The sequence below is a fragment of the Heterocephalus glaber genome, unplaced genomic scaffold (assembly GCF_053883595.1).
Source record: "Heterocephalus glaber isolate CG9 unplaced genomic scaffold, H.glaber_assembly_v1.0 deba00000937, whole genome shotgun sequence".
Lineage (NCBI taxonomy): Eukaryota > Metazoa > Chordata > Mammalia > Rodentia > Bathyergidae > Heterocephalus > Heterocephalus glaber.
The window spans coordinates 3,025,527-3,040,623 of NW_028258173.1; the positions used below are offsets into that span (position 1 = coordinate 3,025,527).

General features: G+C 54.9%; 1 protein-coding gene and 1 long non-coding RNA gene across 16 annotated transcripts in view; one reads left to right on the forward strand and one right to left on the reverse strand.

Moving 5' to 3' along the window:
- Positions 1-9,306: 9,306 nt before the first annotated feature.
- LOC110345099 (uncharacterized) lies at positions 9,307-13,866 on the reverse strand. Of its 2 annotated transcripts, XR_002388189.2 has the most exons (5): positions 13,803-13,866; positions 13,610-13,723; positions 11,677-11,761; positions 9,897-10,033; positions 9,307-9,775 (listed from the first exon to the last, which is right to left on the reverse strand). It is a non-coding gene; the product is annotated as an uncharacterized LOC110345099 (long non-coding RNA). The 2 variants fall into 2 exon arrangements; XR_002388188.2 differs by lacking the exon at positions 13,803-13,866 and having other exon boundaries at positions 9,307-9,742; positions 13,610-13,722.
- Positions 11,988-15,097, forward strand: part of Rbfox3 (RNA binding fox-1 homolog 3) — a 393,013-nt gene continuing 389,903 nt past the window's right edge. For 3 of the 14 annotated variants that reach the window (XM_021241213.2, XM_087208363.1, XM_087208369.1), the window contains exon 1: positions 13,833-13,971. The gene's annotated coding sequence lies outside the window, so the exon portion shown is untranslated. Of the gene's footprint in view, positions 12,569-12,798; positions 13,066-13,832; positions 13,972-15,097 lie in introns of those variants that run through there. The other 11 variants (XM_021241212.2, XM_087208362.1, XM_087208375.1 and 8 more) reach the window with 9 other exon arrangements.

Here is a 15,097-nt window from a genome sequence, read left to right on the forward strand (position 1 = left end):
AGGCTTCGTGTGCCCCTCTCAGAGTCCCACCCTGGAGGGTCAGCTGTGCCTGGTGCAGCTGCTGCCTGGACATCCACGTTTTATAGTCTCCCAGGTAAATCTGGATGGAGGAGCTAAGTCTCAGCAATAGCGGAGACCCCTGTCTGTGCAGCTGGAAGACTGTGGACCCCGTCCTGGGCCGGGTCTCTCCTGCTCTCTCCCCGTCCAGAGGGAAACCCTGGCACTGCTTATCTCAGGCACTCAGTTTCCTTATCTGTAAATTGAGGACAAGAAGGCTGACCCCATGATACTATTCTGAGGGTTAAATGAGAAAATACCTGTTAGGTGCCTTGCTCATAAGAGGCGCCAGTAAATACCATTTACTATTCATCTCCTGATTCATGACCTTTAAAAACGCTTATTTTATAAAGGTGAAATTTCCAGAACTTGGGTTCAAATAATGATTGCTGGGTGTGGGTGCCTGGAGGAGTCAGATGGAGGGTGAGAAATATCCCTGCAGCGTCCATCAGTCCCCACCGTGCAGGGAAAGCTCCTTCCTGCGTGAAGCCAGCAAAGCAATTTAAAACATAATCTGAAGAGGAGTGGTCAAGAGGTCATATCCGGCACCATGTGACGGACACTTCCTCCTGGAGCAAATAAAGCCGTCTGGTCTTTCCTTCACAGCATGGCTTGACTCGGGCCACTGAGAGACAAATAAAAAACCACGGCAGCAAGAAGAAGTCTCCCAGTGGGGCAGTGATTTATTTGCATAATTAGTGTGGTGTCCTGTCCATCTGCACTGGAGGGACTATGTGCTCTACTGACCCCTCTTCCTAAGGCACTCGCTCTGTGTGCCTCTCCGTTGAAGGCACAAGGGTCGGCCCACGTTCTTGAGTACTGTAAAGCCTTCTGAGTAGAACCCACCTTTACTGGGAGCTGGCTTCTCATCCTCCTTCTTTTCCTTCTCTTCTTTCCCTTGGGACATGGGGCAATAAACTGCCTCTGTAATATTTCTGATCGAAGTTTTAAAAAAAATTTACTCGTGTTTTTCCTGATTACAAATGCAACTCAGAGCCAACATAATAAATGTACATTATGCAATAAAATTAAAAAAAATAAAGCCAAACCACTCGTTGTCCGCTGGCACAGAGGTGATGGCTGCCGGCCCTGGGAGTGTGTCTTCTAACCTTGTTGACAGGACTGCAAGTAAGTATATTTGGGATTTCGGTGCATTTGGCTTCATAAACCTGTTCATTTGGCGCTTTATAAATCCCTTGCTATGGCATTCAGAATTCTTCGATGGTAGGATTTTTAATGAGTGCACAAATTATTTACCAAGCACCCTAGAGTTGGATGGTTTAGTTTGTTTTCAATCTTTTGATGTTATAGGCAATGTTGCAAATATTCTAGTACATTAATCTTTCAAGATAAATCTTCGAATGTGTTTCTGAGATTTTCCTTAGGGTAAATTCCTACAAGTAGAATTGCTGAGTTAAAGGTTAAACGCATTTCAAAAGCTTTTGATCTGAGTACAGTCTGCCCTCCAGAAAGATGAGCGTAACTTCGAATCCCTCCAGCGTGTGTGGGAGAGGGTCCCTTCTCAGCATGCCAGGTACATGGAGGACAATCAGCATTTTCAAAGACTGGCAAGGGGGGCTGGGAGGGAGATGGAAGTGTGTTTCTGTTTTGATTTGTATCACTGTGGTGACTGGTGAGATGCTACATTTTTTCCTGCATTGGGGTCATTTTAAAGATTTTTTTGGTGAGGTACCTCTTCAAGTCCCTGTCTGCTGCAGCCTCCTTCAGCATATGTGCTCGTCTTTGGTATTTAAAGATGGTGTTGGAGGGAGACGATGGCCGTGTTACTGTGTGGACAAAAATATTGATAGATGATGGGGAGGCTCCTCTGTGGGTGGAGTGTTTCCTCCTGTTTTTCTTAGAGCACTTGCCATGTGGCACGGTCAGCGAGCTGTCTCCCCATCTGCCTCTCCACACCACCTCCCGAGGGTAAGGGCAGTGTGGATTGGCTCACGTGATTCCTTGAATCAGTGAATGAAGGAGACAACAAATGAGCAGCTGCCTTCATGGGATAAATGGCAAAGTTGTCCACAAAGGTGGGGTGGGACTTTGTCCTGGTTTTCACAGGACACTTGGTCAGATGTCAAAAGCAACATCTATGCAGCTTACCTCCCAGCTTCATCCAGATGGAAAAAATCATTTTTGGTGACGATATAAATGTGGCTAAACGCATGGCCAGCTCTAAGAATGGGGCCTTCAGTGGGTTAGAAATGAATTTTCTCTGAAGTGACTGTCCAGAGGCAGGTGACCAAACTCCAGAAGGTCCCCTAGAGACCTGGGTCCTACCCTCTCAGGGTTCCCCATCCTTAGGGTGTTGCCCTTACATGATTAGTCGAAGATGACTCACAGTTCCCTGTGTTCCAAGCCTCTGGGGGAGACAGTGTGAGATGCTCTCCCCTGCAGACATGAGCCAGGCCTGTAGATGTCACTTTCTTGCCCATGCTATTGACCAAGCACAATCATGTGATCAGAACCTAGCTGTAAGGGAAGCTGGGTATTATCTTGGGCAATGAAGTGCCAGGCTCACTACTGGGGGCTCTGGTAGTACACAAGAAAGGAGCTTGGATACAGGGGCTAGGAACACCCCCACTGAAAATGAGAAGACATTCCTAGTCTCTACTGCTGATGTTGATATTCATATTAAACAGCCCCAGGGTTTTTTCCCTGGCAGAGGGGCAGAAGCTTACTAGGCTTGTCTGCCAAAGCAGGGCAAGGACATTGAGTATTCAGCTCAGGCTGGGGAGGAAGGCCATCCTCCTGTTTTTCCTAATATGAAGTGTGCACTGGACAGGAAGTCCTCTTGCCCAGGCTGGACTGGGGTGTGTGGGCTGTTAGAAGAAGCAAGTTCCTGAAGGGAAGTTTCTCATCTAACCCCTGGCAGTGGTCTGTTTGTGTTTCCTTTTACACTCCCATGCCCCTTTACTCATACCCAAACTATGAATTCATATGATTGTCACTCTTACTCTGGTCATGTCAATGACCTATTTTCCACTAACTATTCATTAACACACCTTTCTCCTACAGCAACCACAGAAATGTAAACAGCTCTTCATCCCCCCCCCCCCAACCAAAACCCCTGTCTCCCCATGGTACAATGGCCCCAGGTGTGTGTGTGTGTGTGCCGGGGGGGGGGGTGAGTAGGTAAGGGATGGGGAAGAGGAGGTCTCATGCCTGTCCCTGCTCAGTTCATATGTTTAAAAAAATAAAAATTCATGTCCATATGAATGTTCAAAGCAGATTGATTTGTAAGAGTTCTAAACTGGAAATTACTCAAATGCATACCAACTACAGATAAGCACATCCCAAATAGAGTATTGCTTGGCAATGAAAAAGGAACACACTATTGCTATATGCAACCACATGGATCCTTCTCAGGATAGGAATGCCCCCTGACTGGTGGCTCCCTGTGAGCTGCAGGGCACAGGCCTTCTCTTCCCAGGTGACCACAGTGAGCACAGGACAATGCAGGTCACATGGAAATCTGGGAAGGAGACAGGGAACATGGAGGACTGAGATGATACCAGGTACTAGGACAGGTTAGCTGTCAGATGGGATCTTAATTTAGGCAGACTTTCCTGGCAGGCATGGCCAAGAGTACAGTTACCCAGACGATGCTCCACTCCTGGCTGCTCTGGCCACTGGGGGGCTCTAAGGATGCATCTTGGTGTGGCATGGAGCAGGGTGCTCATGTTCTCAGCTTCCCTTGCAGCTGGGGTTGGCTATGAGGTTCAGACTTTGCCAACCAGATATGTCCCTGGTTGACCTGAATTCGAGAGCTGGTGGGTCACCAGGGAAACAGGTGGTGCCTCGGCTCGCTCTTGGGGAAGCTGTGGTAGGGACTGTTGAGGTGTTACACGTGGTGTGGAGGTGGCAAACGACATCTTCCAGGGCTGCCTGTCTCTGGCAGGCAGGCTTATCCCAGGGATCAGGTCAAGCTCTTCTCTGCAGTTTCAACTCGGGATGATGGATGCGTCAGGTGGCAGAACCTAAGCAAAAGGCAGAAGCTCCTGGGTTAAACTTCCTAGGAGTAGGTGAAGAGGCCACCGACCCTCTTTGGATGTGTGTGCCCAGGACCACTGTGGAAGCAGCAGCAGGAGATGAGGCTGCACGTGGCCAGGACAGCAGGGGATGGATGAGCAGGAGACCCATTCGGGAGGGGATCGTCACCCCGGGGGCAGTCCAGCCAGCACAGGGTGCTCCGAGGATCTCCTGCAATCCCAGGAGGTGTCCGGGTGGGCAGGGTGGTTCCTGAGAGACCCCTGCAGGACTGTGTATGCTGCACACATGTGGGAGCATGGTTGTGCGGTGTGCGTGCGAGTGCCCGAGTTTGGTGTGGCCTGATGGCGCAAGAAGGAACCATTGTCACTGTTCTCCTTATTCCCGCATTTCTCCGGAAGCTGGAAGCCGACTCAGTCACTGAGGGGAGGACGCTTTCCCACTCTGCAGGCCTGGAGCGGGCGGGCTGGCACTGGAGCGGACTTGGGCAACGCCCTGTCCGTGGGGGATGATGAGTGAGATTCTGTGGTCCTAGGCCTTCCCACCCTGAACTTTGTCTCTGTCTGGTAACAGAATGCTTGTAGTGATGTGAAGGTGTGCACCCCAGTTCATGCCCACTGGAACCTCAGAATATGGCCTTATTTGGAAATAAGGTTTGGGCAGCCTGAGTAGCTAAGATGAAGTCATCGTGGGGTGGGGTGGGCCCCAATTCCAGTGTCTGATGTCCTTCTGTGGGGAAGAGGAGGCACAGACAGAGGTCACATGAGGATGGAGGCCAAGATGGGCGCTAAGCCCAGAAGCTTAGAGGGGAGGCAGGGGATGGATTCTCCCCACCACCTTTGTGGGGAGCCTGGCCCTGCTGACACCTTCGGTTGGACTTCTGGCCTCCAGAAATGCTAGGGAATACCTTTCTGGGTTTTGCTTATTTGCTTTGTGGTACTGGGGATTGAACTCAGAGGCTTTGCACTGAGCTACATCCCCAGCCCTTTTTAAAATTTTGAGGTGGTGTAATGCTAACTCGCTAAGTTGCCCAGGCTGGGCTAGAACTTGGGATCCTCCTGCTTCAGGCTCCCAGAGTGCTGAGATTAAGCTACCAATCTGGTACCCTTCGTTGTAGTTGTGTCAGGCACAGGACCCTGATCAGTCCTTCCGCCCCTGCCCCAGGCAGTCTGCACCTCATTGTAGTGCAAGCTCTGTAGGTTTTACCCTCACAGCTCGGCAGAACTTAAAATCAAATGGAAAATTCTTGCTATTTTTTCATGATGCCATGTCCCCCCACCTTTTTCTTTTAGAAGTGTTTGATGTTCATCATCAATATTTTAACATCCACGAACGTTTTAACAAGATTAGGGCTTGGCTGGAGCTGTAAGGACGACGCATGTGCATTTCTTGCCTGGTCTCACTCCTGGGAGCACAGAGCCAGACGTGGGCCCTCATTATCTTCCGGCTCCATTTCCCTGCATCCTCCCCCAGGGTCTCTTTCATTTCTCCTTCTGCTCCTCCTCCTCCTCCTCCTCCTCCTCCTCTCCAGGCTTCTGAACCTAGTTTACATTTGCTTCTTGCTGAAGGTGATGCAGGAATGGGGGGGCATGCTCATTAAAATTCAGACGTTTTGCATGCACAATTCTGAACACCTGGACCTTGGGAAAAAGAGGAATCAGACTGATTTTCCAGTGTGTTTCCAGATGTTTCTTATCACGTGGGCTCCCGCTCTTCTCCATCCTCCAGAAAATCCATTTGTCCAAAGGATGTGCGCTCCGCCAGCGGACGCAGCCAGCATCGCCTTCCTGTCCTGACTTCTGCTCAGCACATTCGCACAAAAGGGCCAGGAGCTGGCTCTGCTCCGGCCTTCTTTCCCAGGATTGCCGGGGTTGCCTAGCAATCTGACACCACCCTGCTGCCACTGCAGACCCATGGTTTGGGTCGAGTTTTCCTGTTTTTTAATTTGTGCTCTGGCTGGGTACTATTGTGCCAGCATAGGCTGAGCTCGAAGACGTGGTGCAGGTGCGGCTCAGAATAGGTGGATCTGAGAGGCTGGAGAGGAATGTGCTGACCCCTGAGGAGGCTGCTGAACCTGTCCTGGGAGGCTCTGGGCTCCGGCTGGAGTCTCAGCTGTCAGAGTTGGACGATGCCTCCGAAAACCTCACTCATCCATCCCCTTGCAGAATGGAGAACAACTGGGACTAATATGGAACCACATACTTTGTTCTTTCAGTACTTGGAATTGAACCTAGGGCCTTCACACTGAGCTATATCCCCAGCCCTTTTTCTGTTTTTTATTTTAAGGTAGTGTCTCACTAACTCACCAAGTTGTCCAAGCTGGGCTCAAACTTGTTATCCTCCTGCCTCAGCCTCCCAGAGAGCTGGGATTACAGATATGCATCACCATGCCTGGCTCCTACTCTCTTAAATAAAATAAGCTATCAAGACAAGAGGACCCATGTGACCTTGCAGATACACTGCCTGGTCCCTACATGGCAGTGGCCAAGGGTGGGTGCCATGCCTGAAGTGTGTCTAGAAGGCCTCCATGCCCTGGGCCTTAGTCGTCTCCTGGTCTGTGATGTCAGAGGCCACACGAAGCGACTGTGAATTTGCTCCCAGCCATGATGACTTCTTTGACAGTGAAAGCACAGTAGCAGATGACATCACCAAGGAAAAGGAGGAGGAGGAGGAGGAGGAGGAGGAGGAGGAGGAGGAGGAGGAGGAGGAGGGGGAGGAGGAGGGGGAGGAGGAGGAGGAGGAGGAGGAGGGAGGAGGAGGAGGCAGAGCGAGGCCTGGTGCCCGAGTCTGGAGAAGCAGGGAGAGATAGATGGAGGAACCTGAACAGCAGGCTCAGGGGAGAGGAGCTACAGGGGGCCACAGCGGGGGTTACAGGAAGGTTCTAGAGAGGAGCCAGTGGCCAGGCCACCTGCCCGTGGGCACCAACGAGAGAGCACAGGCTGGGCTGCTCGCTGGCTGGGCTGCTCCTGGTCCCCCCACCTCCAGCATCTCTGTTGGGGGACAGGGAGGGGAAGGTGGCCTGGGGACTTGGGATGTCCTGAAAGGGTAGGAGGAGCAAAAGACAGGCTGGGAGGAGCCAGAACATGGGAGGAGACCCAGAAGAGGGAGCAGGAAGACAGCAGACACAGCAGGAAGGAAGGAAGCCAGCCCTGAAAGCCAGGTGGTGGCCTCTGGGCCAAACTGTGCTCCTCTGCTGGGAGAAGGCACAGGCATCCAGGGCCATGGGACTTAGGGGTGGTCGCTGAGGTGCAAATCTGCCGCCCGAGGCTAAGCAGGCTGGTGTGGGGAGAGGAGCACCTCTTGCCCCCTCAGCTGCCAGGTCACCGGGGCTCCTGTCTGGCAGCTGGGCCTGTGACATCATTGCTAAGGGGAGCTGGTTGGTGCCCCGGCCTCCAAGGGGTGCCACTGTGTGTTCCGTGGAGCCCAAGAGCCCTGTGGGGTAGAAGCTTCTGCACAGGAGCACTAGCGGGGTCTTCGGGTGATCCATTACACCAGGTCAGGTGGGCCCTGCCTGGGTGGGAGCCGTCAGGACTGGTGTCCACCATGCTGCAGGCCTGCACTGGGGGCAGGAATACAAACCTGTGTGTGTGTGTGTGTGTGTGTGTGTGTGAGAGAGAGAGACAGAGGGAGAGAAAGAGAGACAAGGAGGTCTAGGCTGCATTAGGCGAACATAATTCACTCTGTGGAGCCTAGTGAAGTGGTACACACCTGTAATCCCAGCACTCGGGGAGCCTGAGGCAGGCAGATACAAAGTGGAGCCCAGCCCGGGGAACTTAGTGATTTAATGAGACCCTGTCTCAAAGTAAAAACAAAAACAAAAAGACTTGAGAAGGCAGCTCAGTGAGAAGGTCCCACGTTTAATCCCCAGAACCACAAAAATAAATAAAATAAAATGAAATAAAATAAAATTAGACCACTTGGGCAACCTGGTACCAGATGTAACATAATCTCCGCAGCAGCCTGTGGTATTGCTTATCTGTGGGCCTAACGTTAAAAGCTGGTGATGGGAAAGAAGCCCCCTCATACCCTGTTTTCCTCAAACATTTTACCCTATTTTTGTGCTGTCATTAACTTCCAGAGTGGATGTGCATGGTGATGGAGACAGAAGCTGACCTTCGGTGTCCTCTCTGCCCAAGGTGCCTTTGGGCTGCTGTTCCTAGAGGGAGGGGCCTGGGAGGAGACAAAGGGAAAGGTCTTGGACCTCAGTTGCCCAGCAATTTTCAAGAGACCCTTTTCGAGAGTAAGCAGGGCATAAGGGGTCCTGGGGAAAGGAGACGCCAGCTGGGGTGCCTGGCTGGGTGCTGGGTGGGGTAAGCAGCTGATCTGCCTTTCTGTTTCCTAGCTCACGGTGACCTCCTTCCCATTTCTAAGAGTGGGTCAAGGTAGGAGACCTCTGAGGGCTGAAATGTGTCCAGCCTATATCAGTTGTGCTGCAGAGAGAGAGGAGGGGGAACTCCATCTCAGCCTGGCCTCTGAGTACAGAGAAGATTCTAGGCCAGGTTTTTACGGTGTCAAAAGCATTTCACTGACGACAGCCCTCGATGTGTCTGTGCCCTGGACAGTTGGCTTGTCTGGTTTCCCTGCTCTCATTTAGACGATGGCTTCTTGCCTAGTGCACATCTGCCCTCTTGTCATCTCTTCTCACTGTCCTGTGCACCTGTCCCTCTTGTTTTCTTAGTGGAGCCCCTGTTTTCTCTCTCCCTTGTTGCCCTCTTTCATGTTCTCCTTCTTTGTTTTGTTGGAGCACATCCTGCAGTAGCTGGAAGATGGCACACAGGAAATAATATTTTTGACACTTTGCCTATTCAAACGTCTTTATTTTAATTCACATTTTATTGTCGTTTTGATTAAGTAAAAGATTCTAGGCCAGAAATCACTATCTGTTGGCGTTTTGAAGGCATACTGTGTTGTTTGTTAGCTTGCCCTGCTGTTGCTGTTGAAAATTCAGGAGTCACTCTCACCCTTGCTCTTTTTCATAGTGCTTGGAAACCTGAGGGAACTTTCTCTATTTTCTATTATAATATGCCTTGATGTGGGTCAATTTCCATCCATTGTGTGTAGAATTTGAAAACTCATTCTCATTTCTGGGAACATTTCTTGAATTAAATAGTTTGTGATTCTCATTCACCCCCAGCCCGCCGCCCCAGAATTCTTTTGTGTAGTTTGAATGTGGCATCTAATTTTTCCTCCTTTCTTTCTTTTTTCCTCTTTGTCTTTTTGCTGTGCCTTCTGGGACATTCGCTTACTTTTATCTTCCAACCAGTCTGTTGAGTTTTTTTTTTTTTGTTTCGGCTCTCATGCTTTTAATTTCCCAGCCCTTTTTGTTCTCTAAATGTTCTCCTTAAAATAGCATCCTGCTCTTGGTTCTGGGATGCAATATCTCCTCTGATCTCTTCGAGGATATTAAATACGGCTATTTCTGATATTTTCTCCTCCTTGCCTAAGTCTGTTTCTTCAAAGATCCCCCCTCACCTGCCCCTACCCTGGTGGTTGTCTTGTTGGGTTTTCTCTTCAGGGTTGTCTGAAGGGCTCAAATGAGCTCGAGGGAGGCAGCTTGGGGCTGGGTGGGCTTGTGCTGGGGCTTCCCTCTGGAGAGACTGACTGGGGTCTTGGCTGAGGAATGGCAAAGCTGTCTCTTTACATTTCCTCTTGGTGAGCGTCAGTTTCCTCTGGAAGACTCCCCTGGGTGCTGACACAGAGGGTGAAGGTCAGAGTGTCGGTGCTGTGGGGCAGGGAGAGGTTTCTCTTTCAGGATGCCCTTCTCTCCTTGTTTTGGGGCCCCAGAAAAAGCCTGCAGGACCATCTAGTCCTCTCTAGGGTTCTGGGGCCCCTTGTACAGGTACCTGGACTGCTGGTTCTGAGCCTTCGAAGTTTTTGCTTGCCATTTCCATGGGCTGTGCCCTCCTGCCTTGACTTTTCTGAAGCCTACAGCTGATTACTGTTGCCTTTCTTCTGCTCTCCAGTACCTGGGGATTTTCACCTTTAAAAAAAAAAATCTCTTTTTGTAGTTTTAGGAGGTTTTCACAGAGAGCAAAGTGGTCTGTGTGCTGAGTTGTCAGCCTGACCAAACCTCCCTTTGTTTCTTTTCTAAACGTTACTGCAAAGGACTATTCCCAGTTCTGCCCCACACGCTAGCGTCTTTAAAAATAAAGTTTCCAAATTAGAGGTGGTACCCCCAGGGGAAGGCTCCCTGGTTGGCCCCAGTGTGAGGATGCACGGACTGGACCTGACACCCTTCTCTGGGCAGACTCCTGTGGACAGCAGCTGGGACTGAAGGGCAAGCACCCTGGGGTCTGTCCCCAAGGGGCACCCGGGCAGGCAGGTGCTACAGCTGTTTTTCTGCAGGCACCAACTACAATTCCTGTCTGGCCGTCTGCATGGGCTGACTGCATGCCCAGCTCTGGGATGGGATGGGTGGAGTTTGGTGTTGTTTTTAAAGCATTTCCAGAATGACCTGGAGGAGTGATGATGGGGACTTGCAAGTCACAGTTCTCCGCTCTTGCACCTGCTCACAGCGGTACCAGGGACATACGCCCTGCCACTTCCTAGCAGTTGCAGCTGTGTGGGTAGCTGGAGACCTCACTCTTTGGGAGGCTTCTGGGAGGAGATTCTGGAGAACAAGGGGACCTGCCAGATAGGAAGGACTCCCAGGCAGGAAGAACGTGGACGAGGGGGACAAGGACACTGCAGCACAGAGAGGCCATAGACAGGTGAGTGATGGGGTGTGGGTGGGCCCAGCCACCAGTCATAGGCCGCAAAAGCCTGGGCCATCTGACAGCAGAGGACAGAGAGAGCCAATTAGGTCTTTTGAGTAGGGAATGTGCCATTTCCAATCTGGGGCTGGGGAAAGTTCACTCAACCAAGCAGCTGCTTCCCTCGAAGACAAGGCATTTATCTGGTGTTTAGCTGCAGGGCCCAGCAGCTGACTTGGAATTGTAGAGCATGATTCCCACCGGTCAAGACAGATCAATGGCCCAGATAGGCCGAAGGGCCAGAAATTAAAAGCATTAACCTCGTGAGTGGGCAGCAGCCACTTGTCTTGGGCTCTGTCTCTCCTTGCTCTGCAGGGAAGGCAGCCACCAGCTCGAGCCCGAGCCCAAGCCCGAGCCCGAGCCCCAGCACAGGACCACACACCCCTCTCCTTATGGCTCCAGACCTTTCAGGCTCCCCCTAATTCTCTTTCTGCCTCGCACAGTAAAGCAGTACGGTCAGGTGCAAGGAGGCATCTGATTGTTCTAGAAGTAGCGCCCAGGAGTCAAGGCAACCTGGGGACAGCTTTTTCATTGGTTTGTTTTGAGATGGGAAAGGTCCTTGAGGGATGCTGCCCAGTTCCCCTGAACAGGACTGGCACCATTGTCTCTAGTTTTAGAAGTGTCTGGGGCCTGTTTAAACCCATTTGGGTCGTCCTGGGGACATCCAGGCCCCTTGTCTACCTCTGGTGTCGAATGCCAAGGCCTGAGCCACTTGCCCTTCCTGGGTCTCATCCTGCCAGCCCAGAGGATCCAGCTACTTCCCAGTCTCTGGTCCCCAATCCCAAGTCTAGAGATGCATAGCAGGTCCCCTTACCGTGGGTTGAGACAGGATGTCCCGACTCCCCCCATTTTAGGCAAATCCTAAACTGACCTGGGTGGAAATGTTGAAGGTGGTCCGATTGGCCAATCTGGACAACCACTATGGCTGGGTTTGGAGTCGGCGGGATTACTCCATTCTGAGGGCAGGAAGACACTATTAAAGGTCCTGAGGTGGGAGAGGGCTGTGGGTAGTGAAAGAGGCGGCCATGAAGAGCAGCTGGGGAGGGGATGTCCATCCTTGTGGCTCTATGACCAAGTCGCATTTTGGGGCATCTCTGGCAAGTCTCAGAAATAGAGGCAGGAGTGTACTGGGGGACGGGGGGGGGCACTGTTACGGGCTGCCTGGGCGGGTCTCACCGCGATCCATCTGAGTGGGGCAGGGAGGAGAGGCGGCAACCTGGGCGGTGCTTGAGGGGACCAGGGCCGGCACTGGGCTCTGGGGCGCCCTGTGCGTCGCCCATCACTTTATGCCCCCTGCTCCACTGGGCTGACTCTGCGGCCGGCCGCCAGAGTGCGTCCCCACTCAGCCCGCCGGGAGCCCTCCCCCACCCCCGGCCTCCCCACCACCCGTGCCCCCTCCCTCCTCCAGCACGCGCTGCGCGCTCCGCCTGAGCCGCCGCGTGCTGCTGCCGCCTTCTCGCTCCAGCCGAGCCAGCCAGAGGAACGAGAGAGCGAGGGTGGGGGGGGGGGAGCGCGAGAGAGGCGAGGCGAGGAGAGGAGGAGCGGAAAGGAGAAGAGCGGAGGAGCAACGGCGGTAGCGCGGAGCCTCCCAGGACAGCGGCGCGGCGCGGCCCCCGGCAGCTCGCGTGGTCGTTGGAGACGCCGCTGCCGCCGCCCCAGCCCGGCCTCTCGCGCCCCTCGCCGCCGGCTCGCTGGTGTGGCCGGGATGAAGCCGGGGCATGGCCGCCGGGACCCCATCACCTGCTGCGGGGAACGTTGAGCCCGTGAGTAGCCCGACTCTGCCGCACGCCTCGCCCTGCGGCTGTCAGCACCATTGCCACGCTTGGGCTGGGGGTGGGAGCAGCGCTCGAGGAGGGGCGCACCGGACCCCGCAGCGGGAGGCGGGGCTGCAGAGCCTGGCCAGGGACCCGCGACCCGCGACCCGCACCGACCAGAGGTCGCGCTGGGAGGGGTGGTGCCCTTGGGGTCAGAGGTCCCCGCGCAGGGTCGGGGCGCGTGTGCCCGCAGGGGACCAGGAGGCGATTTTGTGAATGGGAAGGCCCGGGTCAGGCTCTATGGAGACACCGGGGAGTCCCGCGCGCTGCGTGACCGTGTCGGCAGCGGCAGCGGCACAATGCCCGGCTCGGGGAACTCCCCGGCGGGGGAGGCCGAGGCGCACGGAGATCCCGGCCCGCGGGTCGAGTCCGGGGAGACGGCCCAGGCTGCACGCAGGCCCGAGGGAGTCCTGACTGGGTGATCCTTTGGGAGAGTCGCCGGAAAGGTGGATGACCCTAAGGAGCTGTGGGAAGAAAGGGGCTCCTCGGGTCCCTAAGGAGGACCAGGGCCTTGGCGCCGCGGAGTGCGCGGGGACAGAGCGGCGGGGGCGGGCTCGCGCGGGGCCCTCCAGGGGGCGGGGGGGGGGAGCGCTCCCGGCCGCTGAGTCTGGAGAGCGGCTGAGCCAGACTCCGGCACGCGCCCAGGCTGCCTTCCCCGAGCCTCGACCGCCTCCCGAGCAGGTGCACCCCAGCTGGGAAGCCACGCCAGGGGGCCTGGCACGCCCCTGGCCCAAACTTTCTGCCCCGATGCCTGGGAAAGCGGCGAGGCTTGCCCTTTGGCCGGGGGTCTCCTGCGGTGTCTCGGGGCACGCGAGGCCGGCAGTCGTGCGGGGCTCTGGTTCGCAGCCTCACCCCTTACACCGAGGCGCGGAGCCTCCCCTGGCGCGCGGCCCCGCAGCGCCTGGCCAACCGGGGCCCGCACCCAGGCCGTGCGAGGACTTGAGACGCGGCGACCAGCGTCCTGAGGGGCCCGGGAACCCAGGGTCTCACGGGGAGTGTGGGCGGGATGTTCCTGGAGTCCGCTGGCTGGGCTGGGCTGGGCTGGGCTGGGGGCCAGCGAGGTGGGTCGAAACTCCTGGATGACCGAGCTGCCCACTTCTGCTCCTGCTTTCGGGAGGGACTCTTATTTAATGGTCCCTTTTAAAAGGACTCGGGGGGCCGCTAGTCCGGAGGCACGAGATACCGGGCGGTGCAGGCCGAGGGCTGGGGCGGAGGGATCCGTCCCTGGGAGAGTCCCCTCCTTCCGCAGCTGGAGATGAAGTCGCTTCTCTCGCTCGTGCTCGCCGGGTCGTTAATTTCCTGCCTCTAACGCCGACTTGGCTGGGGAGCCCAGGGCACTTAGCATGGAGCAGGTACGGGGCTCATGGAGTGGGGTCGTCTGTAATGAAGTCTTTTAGCCAGAAGCTGGCTTTGGTTTTACTAGTCTGCAAAAAATAATGAAAAAAAGAGTGTAAACATTGCGGCAGAGCGTGCTCATTAAGTGTGAATCGCGGACTCGGGGCGGATGTCTTAATTAGGCTGCGTTGTTAACGGGGATATTACACTAATTAAAACCAGACCCTCCAGGTGAGCGAAAATTGTGAAGGGTGAGGGGAGAAAGTTGTAGAGAAGGCGCGGGCTGATGAGAGCTGGGGGCTGGGGGGAGGGGGCCTGTGGAAGGCCTAGGGGCCGAGGGGCGCCTTCTTAGGGCCCGCCCCCGCCCTCGCCCCCTGCGGGCCAGGAGCTCCCTTCAGCGGATGCAAGCAAGGTGAACGGAGGCGCCACCCCGCCCCTCCCCGGGGACTGGAGGCCTCCCTGCGTGGGCGGGCGCCGGGCTCACCACGCACTCCTGGAAGCGATGCTTAACCCCTCATTTCCCGGCCAGGAGATTCTGGGAATGCTGGGCTGTCCCTGGGAGGGTGAGGTGGGGAACCTCAAAGAGGTTAAGGAACAGAGGCAAAAAGGCCGAGACAGCCCGGCGTGGCCGGCAGCTTCGTGCCAGGGGAGGGCTTGCCAGTGGCTGTGGGCTATGGGCTGGAGCTGTTATGGTTTTCTGGCCCGAATTCCCCCGTTTCTAACAGGACCCCCAGCCCCAGCATAGACGATTGCTCTGATCCACCTTCCCCAGGGCCCTGGGAGTGGGAAAGACCTGTATCCACCCACGACCTCGGTGGCCTCAGCAGAAGCCCAGAGTCCAGGAAAGTTCCCTTAGGGTCAGGCCCTGACACTGCTCCCCCTAGGCGCTAATGCTCTGTTTCCGAAGACCTAGGACAGAGCCGCAGCGGGCGGGTGTATTCCCTTCCCTTCCTGAGGCCTGGCTGGAAGAAGATGGCCCTGCCATGTGGCACGCAGCCGGCCAGCACCAAGGACAGGGCCAAGGGCTGGCGACACAGACCTAAGCCCTGGCCTTGGTAGGGGAAGGGGAGGGCTTTCCAGGCACATGCAGAGCCAGGCAGCCCAGGGCCAGCAAAGAGGTAATTACAGCGAGGAGGTACCTCC